We start from the raw sequence: 18,368 nt of genomic DNA, 5'->3' as shown, positions 1-18,368 counted from the left end.
TGATGCAAAAAGTGTTTTTTTTGGTAGGTTTTTTAAAGTTAAAATGTGTTTTGTTTAATGGCATAACTAAAGCACATTGATTAATTAATCATTGGCTATTGGATGTTAAACATTTGGTAATTCTGACTTATATTAGAGGAAACCTGCTAAATTTTTCCATTAGTAGCAAGGGATCTTTTATATGCATCATGCCACAGACAGGATAGCACATGCCACTCAAAGATAATAACCACCTTGAATTAATTTTATCTTTTTTAATAAATGTAACTCAGTTTGTACTAAAATAGATTTGGGAAGGTAGAAAAGTAAGATGGTATTGTGTCTTTATGATATAACTATTTGCTTGTTTCTGAAAAAATACACTTCTCCTCATAGCAAAATTATTTAAAATATGTTGGGTAGGTAAGTATAATTGAGTTGAGATACTTATTTAAATTTGGATTGATACCAGGTGCTTTTACTGAACATTAATGTGCCAGCAATGGCTTAGGAAGATGTAACGATGGGTAACATGAAAATCTATATAGTTTGTCCCACGGGGAACTTCCTTTTTCATGCTATGGAATTTGCTAAGTTATTTACTTTTTAGCTGGTTGTTTTCTAAATTGGACATAATAATACTCTGTTTTTTGTTATTTCCAAAACACTTTTACTTTTCTTCTTATGTCAAACGCAACTGAAATTATATACAAAAAGCATTTTTATAGAATGATGGGACGGACTATATTAGTTCATGGAGAAGACTTGCATAACAAAATCAAGGTTAGATCTGTGATCCATTGTATTTTATTATTAGCCTTAAGGACTACATGTATTACATACATGGTTCAGCAAACTGCATTTCTCTCTAAAGGTTCACTGCATTTTATTGTTGTCTACATGTAAGAACATTACATTTCAATCTGAATTGTAAAAATGTAAGTACGTTTGAGAAGTAACTGTTACAGAGATGACCTTTAGTCTATTTTTCAAGGTTATTTCCCACGTTTTAACATCACACTCATTGTTTCATTCTATTGCAACTTTATCCAGATGTGTTGCACATTTGTAGATTTACCAAACTTACTGTCCATTTTCACAAGCTTAAACTAGTGTCCGACTTTACGAGAAACAGGCTTTATAAACAATGTCCATTGATATCATATGCCACCGAACTTCTATGTGCAATTTTAGTGGGTTTTTTTACTCCCCATGGTTTATGCGATATAGTCTTACCTTCTTCTAGGTTGTACAAAGACATCGTTCATGTCAAAAGAATAGCCTATATGTTGAAGTAGCATAATTTTCCTCTAATTTCCATATCCACAGTATATACATGTCTTTTTAACAACTGCTGCACAGTGATGAATAATTTGATAATCGCATGGTTAAAACAACTATTCAGCCAGCCCATCCATTTGTTTCTCCCACAGGTGTGAAAAGCGCCCCATTCCAATCACTTTGTGTTCTCACACAGGTCGTAAAGCTGAAGTCATTGATTGTCCAGCTGTATTTATAGCTTTTCACCTGCTTAAGCAAATTTTTTCAGTGCCTCAAACAAATTGACAAGATTTGACAGCTAAGTTTGGCCTTTCGGTTAATTTACTCAGCGATCATGCAGCTCTGTTGTGGCTGAATTCTTCGAAGTGTTTCTAGCTCATCGGTCGTGAACAAACATTAATTGGCTGATGAGGCAATGTGGAGTCAATGACTCTCGCGTATGCTTGGCCATCGTGTTGGCAGACAAGTGTATTTATATTTTGCTCAGTCTAAGTTAAAACAACTGGTCTCTGTAGGCTTTACAATTTAAGATACTTTAATTTTCTTATCAGCACACTGAAATAAGGTAAAGGAAGGTATGTTTGTTTGATGACATTCCAGACTTGTTGGGGGCAGGATGCATAGCCCTGTGGTAATTTTAAGCACTCGCAAGATGACTCTGGCCAGTCTAGGATCCAATCAGTGCACCATGACTGGTATATATCAAAGGCTGTGGTATGTGCTATCTTGTCTGTGGGGTGGTGCACATGAAAGATCATATGCTACTAATGGAAAAATATAGCAAGTTTCCTCTTTAAGACTATATATGTCAATCCAGCCAGTGCACCACGACTGGTATATATCAAAGGCTGTGGTATGTGCTATCTTGTCTGTGGGGTGGTGCACATGAAAGATCATATGCTACTAATGGAAAAATATAGCAAGTTTCCTCTTTAAGACTATATATGTCAATCCAGCCAGTGCACCATGACTGGTATATATCAAAGGCAGTGGTATGTGCTATGTTGTCTGTGGGGTGGTGAACATAAATGATCACATGCTACTAATGGAAAAATATAGCAAGTTTCCTCTCTAAGACTATATATCAAAATTACCACATGTTTGACATCTAATAGCCTTATGATGAATAAATCAATGTGCTCTAGTGGTGCTGTCAAAAAAGAGAGAAGTTTAATCGAGCTCTGTTAGACTGACAGAAAATAGAGAAAAATAAAAGAGAACACTTGGTATTGTCAACCAACTTTCAGTAACTATGTGTGTTGTAAGTGTTGTAATATCTGTAATAAAATACAAGGACGTGATGTGGGACTGATTGCGAGTAATGTGGGATTGAATGTCAGTAATACAGTTAACTTCCTGACACTATGGAAGGAAGGAAATGTTTTATTTAACGACGCACTCAACACATTTAATTTACGGTTATATGGCATCGGATATATGGTTAACGACCACACAGATATTGAGAGAGGAAACTCACTGTCACCACTTCATGGGCTAGACTTTTCGATTAGCAGCAAGGGATCTTTTATATGCACCATCCCACAGACAGGATAACACATACCACAGCCTTTGATATACCAGTCATGGTGCACTGGCTGAAATGAGAAATAGTCCAATGGGCCCACCAATGGAGATCGATTGCAGACTGACCACGCATCAAGCGAGCGCTGTACCACTGAGCTACATCCTGCCCCTCTCGACACTATGATTGATGGGTTTTCGTGGTTTATGTGGTTTTGGTGGTTTTCGTGGTTGCAGTCATTCTGTACTGTTAGTGTTGATATGATCCCTCATTTCATTCCGTCAGTGTATCAGGTATATTATTTGGTTGGTATGACACTTGGTATAAATATTGAGAGAAAACTAGTTGAATGCACTGCTAGTTATGTATATGCATGTCTCTCAAATCAAGGGGAGGGGGGGGGGGGGGGGCACTGCTTGGGAAAAGCAAAAGCCCAATGGTTCCATCACTATGAACTATTATATGCCAAAAGATACATACTGCATATGTAGTGTCTTGAGATCAAATGAGATGGATGAAAGGTAAAAAAAAAGAAGTCTGTTTTGTTTAACAACACCACTAGAGCACACGATTTATTAATCATCGGCTATTGGATATCAAACATTATGGTAATTTTGACACAGTCATAGAGAGGAAACTTGCCACAATTTTTCCATTAGTAAAAAGGGATCTTTTATATGCACCATCCCATAGACAGGATAGCACATATCAGTCGTGGTGCACTGGCTGGAACGAAAAATAGCCCAATGAGCCCACCGACTGGGATCAATCCCAAACTGACCGCACATCAAGCGAGCGCTTTACCACTGGGCTATGTACCACTCCCCTTGGATGGACAGAGTACAGAATATACTCAGACAGATGTACTGATGGATATAGATAAGTTTCAGCTCCTATAGTTGAGTTGAGAAATTTGAGATGTTTATGTAGCAGCTTAAAAACTATAATACGGCATATTATCTATGTGGCTTTAATCAAATCAAAGTAACACTGAACAGTTGATAAATATTTTATTGCTGAGGCCCCAAAATGGAAATATCTTGACATGATATATATGTAAAAAGCTATACACATAATAAATATTTTATATGTAAAACATTACTTCTGACATTTCAGTGAAAAACACTAATTATTAATACTGGTGAAGAATTTATGAAAACGTCTCTGGTTTCTATAGAGTTTTGCTGAAATGAAAGATACGGAAAGTTTAAAAGCTGGTTTAAATAATTTACTGCCACTGATGACTTAACTGAATACTTCACATCTATAATGTATTAAAAGCTTCTAGATAAGAGCCATCTGATTATACATCTTACAACCTGCTGTTTAAAAATGGACCCAACTCACTTTCATGGACAGAACTCTCTGGCGAAGTCAAGAGGTTGTGCCCACGACAAGCATACTTGAACAGTTCTCTGATGGAAGCATGCCAAAAATTACGCACACACACTTTCACTTGTGAGATACATTTTGAAACAACTCTTGACAAACATACATAGACAAATGAGCATACATAGACAAAAGGTATATAACAGCCACTCATGCAGAATTCTCTACATTTCTATCTTTACTGGACTAAATATCTTTCATTCATACTTAATTAAAGGCATACTGTCACAGATTTAAGGACCTTATTTCTCTAAAAATGTATACTAAATAAAAATTACATTAATTGTTTGAAACCAAATCTAGCTATCGCATTACCTTAACTGAACCATGATGGAGTGAAATCCATGTCATCCCTCTCGGCAATTTTAGTTTTTGAATTATGGACCATTGCTATAATTCAATTATTTTTACAAAATGTCATTAATAAATGGAGTATGGTGGTTATAAAGATGGTTGAATAAAGTACATTTAGGGACAAATCAAAAAAAAAAATTCAGGTAATACCTTGTTACATCATTAAATAGGTCAGTTGTCTGTGACAATATGCCTTTAATATACAGTTATAAAATACATGAACTTCAAGCAACTGATATATACATATAGAAGGAGGGCCCACATTTTTGAAGCCATCCTAGAGCAACAATATCAGAAAACGGTCATAGGCTTTGGCACATATCGTAGTGACGTCATAGCCTGTGGCGGTTTTATGATATCGTAGCACCTTGATAGCTTCGAAAATCTATAGCATGGATCACATTAGTGTTAATTAATCTGTATGAAATGCCTAAGGGATATTTTGTCGTTAGTGTTGTTAGGTTTTGTCTTGTGAGCATACATGTATGTCTTGTGAGCTTTTGTCTTGTGAGCATATACATGTATGTATGTCTTTTGAGCTTTTGCCTTGAGCATATGTCTTGTGAGCATATATGTATGTCTTGTGAGCATGTCTTGTAAGCATATGTCTTGTGAGCATATATGTATGTCTTGTGAGCATATATATGTATGTATGTTTGTATATCTTGTGAGCATATATGTATGTCTTGTGAGCATATATGTATGTCTTATGAGCACTTGTCTGTGCACTGTTTGAGATCATAGGTTCAATTCCCCCAGCAAGACCATTTCATTATTTTATTTTCTAACCCATGCTACATCAGGCAATTATAAAGTCATAAATGATTCCCAATCTCATGCTGCTAGATAAAAAAACACAGCTTATGTAGTAGTGGCAGTGGGTTTCTTCTCTTGTATTTGTAACCTGAGATTCCCAACCTTTTATTTTAGGTGATTCTCTACTTTTGCATACCCCCCCCCCACCACCGACACACACACATACACCTAAAAACATTGGTTTATGATTAATTTAATAAATCTAATTATTTGTGAATAATCAAATTATGTATTTCTTGTTTCTTTTGCATGCATGCATATATACAGTGAAAACCTCTGTAAACCGGACCCTGAACAAATTAAAATCCTATCAAAACCAGTAAGTTTCATAACCTCAAATTTTCTAAATTCTAAATCACGACCCTCTAAACACCACATCCTGTCTAAATGGGATAAATATTAAGGTCGCCAGCATGATCCACTTTAGACAGGTTTCAATGCATATACAATTATCTGATTTCTTTTTGTTTCTCATTTTTAAATAGAATAATAAAAAAAATGATTCATGAACATGTTGCATTTCTATTAAGTCATTATAGAACTAATCTTCCATTTCTGTCTTGACAGCTAGGACTAATGTTTGCTGTGGGTGACACTGCTTTAAGGCATGTCTGTTCTAAGCATCACAAAGGTTTTGCTTCTGCTAAATTTGCTAAACTGACATTTCTTCGACTTTGACATAGCGTGTCACCGTGTGAAATTACTAGGGATCATGTTTTGTACGAAGGTGTCATAAAAAGCAAGTCTCCGGGCAGTATTGGAGTTTGCAGTAATGAGCAGGCATGTTTTAATGGCAGCACTTTCGTGATCAGAATATTCTACATCCAGCCATAAGACTGCTCATTATAGAACGGTGGCTTTCCACATTCTGAGGTGTTCAGAGTTCTTTATGACTGGGGTTCTAGGCAGGAACAATGGCTAGGTTCCATGCTATATACATACATATTTGGGCCCTTCTTTGAAAATGTTTCCTTTAAATGTGTCATGGACTACAATGGCTGTTATTCAGGTCAGCTGGTCATGTGTTTAGTACATGGTCAGAAATCAAGCTGTTTAGGTCCACGTAAAATAATAATTCGTAGGCATGTTTTTGAAATAAAACTCTGATGCATGCATTTTCTTATTCCATGACAGACACATCAGTATTTTATGCCAAATACACCAGTGTTCCGTGTCAGGCACATCAGTGCTCCATGTCAGGCACATCAGTGTTCCGTGTCAGGCACATCAGTGCTCCATGTCAGGCACATCAGTGCTCCATGTTAGGCACACCATTGTTGCATGGCAGGCACACCAGTGTTCCATATCAGGCACCTCAATATTTTATGCTAGACACATCAATATTCCATGTAAGGCACACCAGTGCCACTAGTCAGGCACACCAGTGTTCCATGTCAGGCACATCAGTGTTCCATGGCATGCATATTGGTGTTCCATGTGCATTTTCCTAATATACAAAATAGCACTGACCATATAGCTTTTAACACTGGTTGGACCAATTGCAGAGCACTGGTTGGACCAATTGCTGAGCACTGGTTGGACCAATTGCAGAGCACTGGTTGGACCAATTATAATAGAGCACTGGTTGGACCATTATAATAGAGCACTGGTTGGACCAATTGCAGAGCACTGGTTGGACCAATTATAATAGAGCACTGGTTGGACCAATTGCAGAGCACTGGTTGGACCAATTGCAGAGCACTGGTTGGACCAATTGCAGAGCACTGGTTGGACCAATTGCAGAGCACTGGTTGGACCAATTGCGGAGCACTGGTTGGACCAATTGCGGAGCACTGGTTGGACCAATTGCGGAGCACTGGTTGGACCAGTTAGATACCACTGGTTGGACCAACTGCAGAGCACTGGTTGGACCAACTGCGGAGCGCTGGTTGGATCAACTGCAGAGCAGCAGCTAGTATAAATACAATTAAGATATAAAAATAATATCAACATGATTTCATATTTGTTAATTTGCAAAACAACAAATACAAGGACAATTTGCTATGTTATCTGTACATGCAACACCCTCAGAGCACTGTTCCATGTTTAACAGACTACATACATTTTACATCCGCATTCCTTCAAAGAAATTGTTTTGTCCAGTACAGTGAGTTCACATGCTACCTATGTATGCAGGAAGTGAACAAATGTGATAAACCAATATTGCCACACCACATTGAAACCAGTGTCATTCAGCTTGATATGTTATGCAACATTGGTTTCACCTAGTATGTGAGTGCAGTCCAGTTGACAAAACTGTAGACATACCAGAGGCAGATGCAGGAATTTTCCCAGGGTGGGGGTCACTGGTGCAGTGATTAAATATGGCACCTACAATATTCAAAAGAATACTACCATGCATTATATATATGGCCATCTTTCCTACTAAACACAAATAAATTCATTAATTTGCTGTAACTAAATTTTTCAGACCACTTGAAATTTGAACAGGGTGCGTAACCCCAACGTATTCTCCTTAATATGCTTCTGCACTTTCCTGTACCATAATAAAGTATAAAATGGTCAAACAGGTGCCAGCCAGTGCACTGTGCAATAAATTTTCTTTAGTGCTTTAAGGCAATATTTGAGTATTCAATACATTACAGAACAAAGCAGATTAAATCATGAGAAAAAAGGTTGTTCATAATTACTGTTAAAAAATCTACGTCATGAATACAGGCCAATACAGTTGGCCTGTAATAGGTTCCTTTCATCAACATAAAATAACAAATGAATGCTGTATTAATGTAGCCAAGCATACAGGTATACCGTTCATTCACCGTCAATACATAAATAAGCCTGCACTGCTGTCAGTCAAGTAATTGTTTCTCTGGAAACTATTTTTCAGCATTCTTATGAAGAAACTAATCCAGTTTTATATATATGTATTACATGCACGATATTACAGGTGTCTGCATAAAGATCGACTTTAAATGATCAATAGAACATGCTCCATTTTGGGGGTCTAAATTAAATAAATGTGACAATTATCTACCGAACATGTGTACGGAATTTAAAACATGAGTTGTATCTTTTTTTTCTCCAGAAATATATATACAGTGAAACCTCTCAAAACCGGACCCACTGTAAACCAGAATTCCCTCAAAACTGGACATTTTTCATGGTCCTTTTTTAAAAAATCAGTAAAGGACTTAACCTCATTAAACCGGATACCTCTTAAAACTGGACATTTTACTTGGTCTCGAGGGGCTTCACTTTATCTGTATACACAATTTGAGGGTTGTATTTTAAAAGAAAGTTTTATTTATAACAACACACTCACAACACACGTTAATTACGCTTAATTATATGGCAGTGGACATATGGTTAAGGACCACACAGATAATGAGACAGGAAACTTGCTGCTGCCATGTAATGGGCTACTCTTTCCGATTAGCAGCAAGGGCTCTTTTATATGCAGCATCCCACAAATAGGATAGTACATAGCATGGCCTTTAATTGTGGAACACTGGCTGGTATGAAAAATAGCCCAATGGGCCCATCGACATGAAAAAAAAGTTGACGGATAGATAGGTATGAGTCAATACCATAATTAAGAGGGTACATTTTTTCATATAAGTGGTACAGTTGGCATTTGGGGGTAATAGTGCATTCAAAATTGTTTTTAGACCTTTTTTTTTAATGTGTCATCTGGGTGAGTTTTGTCTTTTTGTTATGGAATCCCTCTATAGTGATGATATATTACAATGTTTTAAAGGGACAGTCCTGAGTTTACAACCATTGTAAAATGCGACCAATAGAGCCTTTTCGATGATGTAACATACAAATTAAATACATTTTCTTATTTAGAATATCAGTGTCTGTATTTACAAGGTGTTTGTTGTTCTTCTAATGCTTATACATGTAGTAGCCTAGACTGGATTTTACCTCCTAATAAATTTGTATGTATGAAAAAATATACATCACAAATTAAAGTAAAAACTGAGTGCTACAAACATTAGTATATGACCGCAAACACATTCGATATACAGACACTGGTATTCTAAACAAGGAAATGTATTTAGTATGAAATAGTAGTCGCCAACAAGGCTCTGTTATCGCAAACATCTTACAATGGCTGCAAATTCAGGACAGTCCCTTTAAGATATTTACCGGCCTCGGTGGCATCATGGCAGGACATCGGTCTACAGGCTGGTAGGTACTGGGTTCGGATCCCAGTCGAGGCATGGGATTTTTAATCCAGATACCGACTCCAAACCCTGAGTGAGTGCTCCGCAAGGCTCAATGGGTAGGTGTAAACCACTTGCACCGACCAGTGATCCATAACTGGTTCAACAAAGGCCATGGTTTGTGCTATCCTGCCTGTGGGAAGCGCAAATAAAAGATCCCTTGCTGCCTGTCGTAAAAAGAGTAGCCTATGTGGCGACAGCGGGTTTCCTCTAAAAACAGTGTCAGAATGACCATATGTTTGACGTCCAATAGCCAATGATAAGATAAAACAATCAATGTGCTCTAGTGGCGTCGTTAAATAAAACAAACTTTACTTTCCTTTAAGATATTTCCCCCCACACAATCATGTTTAATCAATTTAATCTACTGGCCAAATAAAGTGTTGAAGATTTAAAATAGGTCAGTCAGCCTAAAGTAAAGTATGGAAGCATATTAGTGCCATGTAAAGTGTGTAGTGCATTACTATTTTTTTTTTACCTTATACCTAATTAAAAATTAAATACAGCGTCGTAAACTTTCAATAATTTAGCTTGATGAAGTAAGTTATATACTGTATAGAAAATATGCCACTAAACCTTGGTACAATGAAGCCTGTTTTAAGAAGCTACAAAATGAATTTAAAAAAAAAAACAGCTGCTAAATACAGGTCATCAGTTTATATTATAATGGGGGAAGGTAATTTTAGATATTACAAAGGTATATGTATATATTATAGTGATTTCCCTAGAGATTAGGCAAGACATGGTAGACCAAACACTTTTGGGACATTTTTGCACCATTTTTGGGGCACTTGTATTTCATTAAAAATAGACAAAAATTAATTGAAATAAACATTAATGTAATTTATGTATTTGCTTTAATAAATGAATGGCAAAAGATATAAAAGGCATATTTTATTAATTAATAATACCTTTTTAGGTGTTTTATAAGGTCAATTTTAGAATTAATTACTGAAAAGGGCTTGTTTAATCTCAGGGCAGCATGGTGCTGATTAAGGCAAGATGGTGCTAGACTATTGAGGCATGGTGCTGCACCATGCTAAAACAAGCTAGGGAAAACACTATATTATATAATTGCCTTACATCGTCCATGTTCACATTCACTCTCATGTAAAACACTATGTCTCATATGACAAAGTTTAAACAAACTTTTAAAGATTTTATAATGTTGTATACATATAATATATGTGATAGAAACAATACATCAGTATAGCATTAAAAGCAATATTAGTTTGCATGTATAGTTTATGCACAATTCATGAATACATTTTTGGTTTTATTTATTCCTGATTCCATTTCATATTCATTACTGATTAAACAGAAAGTGGAAAAAATTAACTGCTAACAACAAGGGTTATAATGAAATTATTGAACCTATATGTGAACTCCTTGAAGGTCCAGGCTTATCTTCAATAAAGTCCCTCAGTACACCAATCACATGTATTTTGATGCACAAGTCATTGGCCAAATCTCTGTTACATTAATGTTAGTAAATGACATTACTTGAAGGCCAACTATTTCAGTTTCAGAGTGACATTAAACAGCTATTTCTGAATCCCAAGTTGTGTTCTGGGTGTAAAATGTTTACCGGATACTTTTAACTGTTATGGATAACAAGAAGGATATCTGGACATGAATGCAGCAAAAATCCTTCTATAGCTAAAATTAATGGATTGGAAAAGTGCTAGATTTGGCTAATGGTAGAATATTTGCCTGAGCAGAAAGAATACATTGAATCTACAATCTTCCTGAGGGTATCATTGAAGGGGTTTTCCTGTCCTCTCCAGTGCATCTTGTCTGGCCATAATAAGTGCTAGTGCTTCCTCTGAGAAAACAGGTATTTAAAAATATCCTTGCTGATAACTGAGAAGAGTAGCCTGTGTGGTGCCAACCCATTTTTTCTCTCATTCTCAAGACTAAGTCATAATAACCATGTTTGGCACCTAATAGCTAATGACTAAAGAGGATGATAGCTGCATGGAATTATAGTTATTTTTATTTTACTAATTTTCCTTGATATCCCTTTGTACAAGAACACAAGCATAGTGATTAGGAATTCTGTAATTGTACACCGACCTCGGTAGTGTCGTGGTTTAGCCATCGGACTGGTAGTTACAGGGTTCGCAGCCCGGGACCGGCTCCCACCCAGAGCGAGTTTTAGCGGCTCAATGGGTAGGTATAAGACCACTACACCCTCTTTTCTCTCACTAACAACTAAGCCACTGTCCTGGACAGACAGCCCAGATAGCTGAGGTGTGTACCCAGGACAACATGCTTGAACCTTAAGTGAATATAAGCATGAAAATAAGTTGAAATGAATGTAATTATGCACTTTAGCATATTGACTAAAGAATATCTGGGATATTAGACACACATTCCTTTATTGTATGAATATATGTAATGTTAATATGTATGTTTGTGCAGTATTAGAAATGTACAAACTATGTTTAAACATGAGTGGAGATACAGTCAAACCTGCTATAGCGGGCACCTGTATTAAGCAGCCACAGATGTTAAAAGGCCACATTTTTATTATCCTAAATCAGCTAATATAGTATAAACTGACCTGCATTAAGCAGCCACCTGGCTTAAAAGGACACTTGTTGGTCTCATTTTGGTCGCTGCATAACACAGGTTTTATTTTAACATTGGATGGTGTTTGTATTAATGAATATATCTTTGTCTTGTAATTGTGTCCACATGGAATTTATATATATATATATATAACACTATTGGATGCATTTCCTCACAATAGGAAAAAAGAAAAAAAAGATGAAAAAATGTAATGTAATGTGTTTCTAAGAATACTAAACATTAAAAAACCCAACCATCTTTACTTATCTATCATACTTATGACACGCCATACAAAGACAACTTTTATAAAATGATTTATTATTTATTTTCTTTAATTTCTCCTTCAATCAATTTGGTGACACGTATTATAACCTAGTTGGATGGCCAATTACACAACTGCAATGGTTCTATTTTAAAATATGTGGACTGGAAAAAATGGCTTGAGCTTGTGCATGGTACAGTTGTGTAAACAGAATTAAAAAGTGATAATTTGTTATTGAAGAGTTATTGGTAATAATGATTCTAAGCAGATTTTTTTCTCAGGGCAGGCACCCTGCATGTGTATTGAAAAGACCTGCCATGGATAACCAGTTTGCAGACTGCTTTTAAAACTGACTTCAAACATGTCTGTGTATTTGCTAGCCAATAAATTCAAATGCCCCGTTCAAGTTGAGAAAATGTCTTGTTGATACAGCTCTTTTGTTGTTTTATTTTGTTTAACGACACCACTAGAGCTATTGGATATTACTTTTGGTAATTTTGACATACAGTCTTAGCGAGGAAACCCACTACATTTTCCCATTAGTAATCAAGTGATCTTTTATATCCCACAGATAAGATAGCACATACCATGGCTTTTGATATACCAGCACTGTGAGTTAGTACACCTCATTTATTTCTTGTTACTTATTGAATCTTTTTCACCAATACTTGACAGGATAACACTGATATATGACATAATGAAATCAGACTTCTGCAAAAACAGACAAAATAGTTTTATTTATGCATATAAAATAATCAACACATTAATTAAGAAACTTGTTGATCTTAATACATATGAGTATTTGTTATGTTCAACATTTTTAAGATTTAGAATTTTTTATTTTTTATTGGAAGCATGAAATTAAAAGTGTCAGAACATTCAAAATCACATTTCAGCAGAAACTCTTTTGTAATACGTAAATAATTTCAGTTTCTTAAGAATTATCTCAATATTAGTTTTATTAAACATTTTAATTTGTTTTAATGCAAGCATCTGATCAAAATAACAGAACATTAAAAAAACCAAAACATTTTATATAAACCTATACACTCTTTCACAGACTTTTTATTACCATTACCTCAACATAATTTGCACGTCATACAACAATAGTATGCGGTTTGATTGATGATAAGTCATGCATAGGCCAGGAGTTCTTTACTGTGTGATTACACATTACCAATTGATTTACGATCCTGATCACAGCATTGATTTTCAGCCAAACACGAAAAATGTACACTTAACATGAGCTTTAATGGAGAGGTTTGGTGAGTTTCTCCTTGTAATTCCTATAATCCCCAAAAGGGATGAAGAATCACATTACTATCAACCTTCGATCACTGTGTATACAAAACATACAGATATTGGTGCTTTATTTGGCTCAACGATAATGCATCAAGCTCAGTCAGTATCGAGTGTTAATTCGCCTGAGGTGCTTTAGTCGCAGGATCGAACCTCCTCGGTGTATCCATTCTCTGATTCCCCCCCACCCCCATCCAAGACCCATAACTGGTACATGTATATATAAAAAGCTGTGTTATGGACTGTTCTGTCTTTAGGAAAGTGCATATACTTTATAAAAGATTGCTTTCTGCTAAAGGAAAAATATAATGCTCAGGTTTCCTTTGAAAAGACCAGGACTTCTGGATTATGGTAGCCCCACTCCAGTGGCTAGTGATATTCAATGTTGGGCTAGTAAATAACTAATATTGCCATGCCAGACAGGGCTTCTAGATTATGGTAGCCCCACTCCAGTGGCTAGTGATATTCAATGTTGGGCTAGTAAATAACTAATATCGCCATGCCAGACAGGACTTCTAGATTATGGTAGCCCCACTCCAGTGGCTAGTGATATTCAATGTTGGGCTAGTAAATAACTAATATCGCCATGCCAGACAGGGCTTCTAGATTATGGTAGCCCCACTCCAGTGGCTAGTGATATTTAATGTTGGGCTAGTAAATAACTAACATCGCCATGCCAGACAGGGCTTCTAGATTATGGTAGCCCCACTCCAGTGGCTAGTGATATTCAATGTTGGGCTAGTAAATAACTAATATCGCCATGCCAGACAGGGCTTCTAGATTATGGTAGCCCCACTCCAGTGGCTAGTGATATTCAATGCTGGGCTAGTAAATAACTAATATTGCCATGCCAGACAGGGCTTCTAGATTATGGTAGCCCCACTCCAGTGGCTAGTGATATTCAATGCTGGGCTAGTAAAGAACTACTATCGCCATGCCAGACAGGGCTTCTAGATTATGGTAGCCCCACTCCAGTGGCTAGTGATATTCAATGTTGGGCTAGTAAATAACTAATATCGCCATGCCAGACAGGGCTTCTAGATTATGGTAGCCCCACTCCAGTGGATAGCGATATTCAATGTTGGGCTAGTAAATAACTAATATCGCCATGCCAGACAGGGCTTCTAGATTATGGTAGCCCCACTCCAGTGGCTAGCGATATTCAATGCTGGGCTAGTAAATAACTAATATTGCCATGCCAGACAGGGCTTCTAGATTATGGTAGCCCCACTCCAGTGGCTAGTGATATTCAATGCTGGGCTAGTAAATAACTAATATCGCCATGCCAGACAGGGCTTCTAGATTATGGTAGCCCCACTCCAGTGGCTAGTGATATTCAATGTTGGGCTAGTAAATAACTAATATCGCCATGCCAGACAGGGCTTCTAGATTATGGTAGCCCCACTCCAGTGGATAGCGATATTCAATGTTGGGCTAGTAAATAACTAATATCGCCATGCCAGACAGGGCTTCTAGATTATGGTAGCCCCACTCCAGTGGCTAGTGATATTCAATGCTGGGCTAGTAAATAACTAATATTGCCATGCCAGACAGGGCTTCTAGATTATGGTAGCCCCACTCCAGTGGCTAGTGATATTCAATGCTGGGCTAGTAAATAACTAATATCGCCATGCCAGACAGGGCTTCTAGATTATGGTAGCCCCACTCCAGTGGCTAGTGATATTCAATGTTGGGCTAGTAAAGAACTACTATCGCCATGCCAGACAGGGCTTCTAGATTATGGTAGCCCCACTCCAGTGGCTAGTGATATTCAATGTTGGGCTAGTAAATAACTAATATCGCCATGCCAGACAGGGCTTCTAGATTATGGTAGCCCCACTCCAGTGGATAGCGATATTCAATGTTGGGCTAGTAAATAACTAATATCGCCATGCCAGACAGGGCTTCTAGATTATGGTAGCCCCACTCCAGTGGCTAGCGATATTCAATGTTGGGCTAGTAAATAACTACTATCGCCATGCCAGACAGGGCTTCTAGATTATGGTAGCCCCACTCCAGTGGCTAGTGATATTCAATGTTGGGCTAGTAAATAACTAATATCACCATGCCAGACAGGGCTTCTAGATTATGGTAGCCCCACTCCAGTGGCTAGTGATATTCAATGTTGGGCTAGTAAATAACTAATATCGCAATGCCAGACAGGGCTTCTGGATTATGGTAACCCCACTCCAGTGGCTAGTGATATTCAATGTTGGGCTAGTAAATAACTAATATCGCCATGCCCAACAGCTAAACAATTTGTCAAATATAGCAGTTACAATATAAATCTATTTTGTAAATATTAATATCCTGCACCCCCCTAACCCAACCTCCCAATGTTAGTGATTTTTTAAGCTCTATCTCCCTCTTTAGATGACATATCTGATTATTACTATTATTTAGTAAAACTGACATATCTGATTATTACTATTATTTAGTAAAATTGTATTAACTTAAAGTAGGGCAATTTTTAATTGTGGCTAGTAATTTTTTTTAAATCACCGATTCCATGGCTAGTGGATATTATAAAAATTCTAGAAGCCCTGAAAAACGATGCGTCAAAATTACCAATGTTTAGCATCCAATTAATAAATAATTCTATGTTCTCTAGTGGTGTCCTTAAATGAAACAAACTTTTACTGTTTAGATTAAGAAATTTCTAAAAGTCCATTATAAATTTGGAATATACATTTTATATACCGGGTATGTCGATACCTGATGGACATTTATGTTTGTCTCATGAACATTTCAGTCTGATAACAGAATTACTATCACATTGAAAACTATTATCAGTACAAGACCATGCACCTCTAATGGATTAATTTTACAGTACATTGAACTGTGTGATTTTGTTTTGCAAATTATCTTTTAAAAACATTTGGCCAATAAATATTTTCCAGATAGGTTTACTTCTTTCAAGTCTTACAATATTTGTATTTGTACTTTTTTTAGCCTGGTATTTAGTTTAATGTTTATATGAAGCATTTAATTGATCCTTAATGAAATAATTTGATTTTAAAATATTAGCTTTCTTTAAAAATAAACTAGTGCTATAGAAGAGGAAAAACAAAACAAAAATCAACAAAACAAAAACAAAAACAAACCACAAAAACAACCCATACACATGCACCCAAACATTTCAAGTATAAAATACATGTGTGTATTTTCCTTATCTATAGTAATACTATTACTTGAAATTTCAGATTAATGTGACATTTCCCCCCTCAAATATTCCCTGGAAAACAAAAACCTTTTATGCCAACACATCATTACACAACTGATTATTTATCCCTTTTGTGTGTTTTATCAACACAAAATATTTTAATAACTACAGATCTAGTAATCATCAACAACAGCTTATCATAAATAAAATAATTTCAATTACCTTCAATCACTTTTGAATTCGACTCACAACAGGAACAGAAAAAACCACACAAAAAACCCACCCCTCGATAATTCCTTGTTCTCGCTCTGATTTAGGTCCAGCGATCAGCACACCTGTCGGGTCCCTTTGTCAATGTTGTCACTGATCCCTGCCACGAGGTTTCTGCTCAGCGACTCTGTCACAGAGCAATACCAATTTCGCTGTGTTTGTTCAGCACTCTCTCACTTGACTGGCTGTTCTATCCTATCGCTAGTGGTGGGCTATAGCTGCGTTTTTACCTCTTGTCACAATATATCAACACGGGTTTCACCACTGCGAAGGGGTGGGACAGACTAATGTATATATGTTTGAATATACATGTCTCCGTTAACAGGCAGCTGGATGAAGCCAGGGATATACAGCCAATCTCCAGTGATAAAAGACGTTTTGTCAGATACGAGGATAAGATACCTGTGTTGCTCGATACACGCAATAGGCTATAAATGCTGTGACCAATCTAGACGGCAAATAGAGATACTGGTGTCCACCGCTATGTGTGTAATAGACCAATCAAGCCTCAGGCTCATTGATGCTTAATTGTGATACTATAATTTTCACACAATACCTTACTATAGTATCATCCAGCTTATTTTAAGAGTTGCTGAAGATTAGGACCAGTGTGTTCTGCACATTTATAAATTAATCTAAAAAAAAATTCACATAACATGTTACTATATTATCAGCCAGATAATTTTAAGAGTTGTTGATGGCTAGGATAGGTGTATCCTGCACAATTATAAATTACTATACATTTTTTACACCATACATTAACTATATGCTATCAGCAAGCTAATTTTAAGAGTTATTGACTAGCCCTCAGCACATTTATTATGCTACATGTACATAATATACAGGAATTAAATATTTATATGATTTGAATGTTATTTGAATATACATATATATTTGCTGATATGTAAAATAAAATCTTATCAGATCATGCAGGTGGCTATTTTATACATACATGTACAAAGAAAGATTAAAGTACATGCAATTTTTAAAAATATATTATCTTTTTAACAGATTTAGCATGGTGGGTTTTTTCTGATTCATACAAGGCTTCATGGTTAGTATATCAAAGGCCATGGTAAGTGCTGTCCTGCTTATTTGGAAATATATATTTTAAAATTACTTGATGCTAATCAATAGAAACCATTTGGTGCTATTAGCTTTTTTTCTTATATTCTTGACAAAGTGTTACAGATTTGACACAATTTTTTTCTTCTTTTCTTTCTCCTTATAAACTCAGAACTGACCTATAGTCAATTAAGTTTTTTTCAC

At 36.3% G+C, this 18,368-nt stretch overlaps 1 protein-coding gene across 1 annotated transcript in view; it reads right to left on the bottom strand.

The window, feature by feature from the left end:
* The window catches only part of LOC121370967 (beta-1,4-galactosyltransferase galt-1-like), a 43,916-nt gene extending 26,446 nt beyond the window's left edge, over positions 1-17,470 (bottom strand). The window contains exon 1 of the mRNA XM_041496532.1: positions 17,052-17,470. The gene's annotated coding sequence lies outside the window, so the exon portion shown is untranslated. The remainder of the gene's footprint in view (positions 1-17,051) is intronic.
* Positions 17,471-18,368: the final 898 nt, after the last annotated feature.

Source organism: Gigantopelta aegis, chromosome 4 (genome assembly GCF_016097555.1).
Source record: "Gigantopelta aegis isolate Gae_Host chromosome 4, Gae_host_genome, whole genome shotgun sequence".
NCBI classification, from domain to species: domain Eukaryota; kingdom Metazoa; phylum Mollusca; class Gastropoda; order Neomphalida; family Peltospiridae; genus Gigantopelta; species Gigantopelta aegis.
Note: the sequence above shows the minus strand (reverse complement) of the source record. Positions and strands in the feature narration are given on the sequence as shown.